Consider the following 1,108-nt stretch of genomic DNA (forward strand, 5'->3'; position numbering starts at 1 on the left):
GCAGTTAAAGACATCTGGGGACACTAACTTGACATGATAGACTTTAACACAAAAGGCAGAATGTATGACTCCAGCGCATGAGCTGTGGGAGGGTGCCAAAGGGGAAAGGAGTATAAAGATGATTTTCTGTATGAAATACTCAAGACTTCAATAAAAATTATTTAAAAATTGGGATGACTCACACACGTTCGAATACTTTAGAGTTTATCCATATTCTTAAAAAACTCTAGACACATTATGATAAAGATAAAGTAAAGCACTGAAAAATATTTTAAGCCAGTAATGTTGAAGAAGTTAATAATATTTGCTATACATACTTATCTGTCCACCTCTGCAAATTTTCTCCCTAGTTCAATAAATAAACTTACTGAAGGAATCCACTTACAAAGGTACAATTGAGTACAATCGTGATCAGAGCTTTAGAACTCATATTTCACTTTTGAATTTAGGGTTTAAATGTTAAATTATTGAATAAATATTCAATTCAATATTAACACTGTTCAATATTACCTCCCTTTTTGCCTTATTCTTATAAGCATTTGGCAAATATTGCCTTTGTTCACATCCACATCAATGTTTCTAATCACAGCTAATGCCATGACAAAGGACAGAATCGTAATATGCTAGAATCAACTGGTATAACACCTTATGTGCTCATGATCAGTTATAGCATAGGTAAGGATAGATTCCTTTTGCTGGGTAGGCATGTCCTCAGAGACAGTCACTCCTCCCACCCAATCAATCAGCTTCAATTGCATGAGGGGGAGGGCTTAAGGACAACCATTGAAACGCTGAAAAAGCCAGGAAGCCTGGCTGCTGGGCTCTCAAAGCTTGGCCCAGATGTAAAAATAGAGCATCAGGTGATCATGCCTTTGTAAGTAACCCATGTCAGGACCTTAGGACTCGGGGGGGGGGGGAGGGGGCTACATCTTTTCATCTAGATTAAATTTCTTATTTCATCAAATCATCAAGAAAGACACATTTTACCATATTTGTGGCTAAAAATGACAAAATAAAATTTAACGGTAACTTCAGCATATTCAAGAAGTTAAAATTTGGGCTGGACAGATTGACTCAGTGGTTAAGACCACTGGCTACTCTTGTAGAG

The sequence above is a fragment of the Nannospalax galili genome, unplaced genomic scaffold (assembly GCF_000622305.1).
Source record: "Nannospalax galili isolate Female #2095 unplaced genomic scaffold, S.galili_v1.0 scaffold937, whole genome shotgun sequence".
NCBI lineage: Eukaryota > Metazoa > Chordata > Mammalia > Rodentia > Spalacidae > Nannospalax > Nannospalax galili.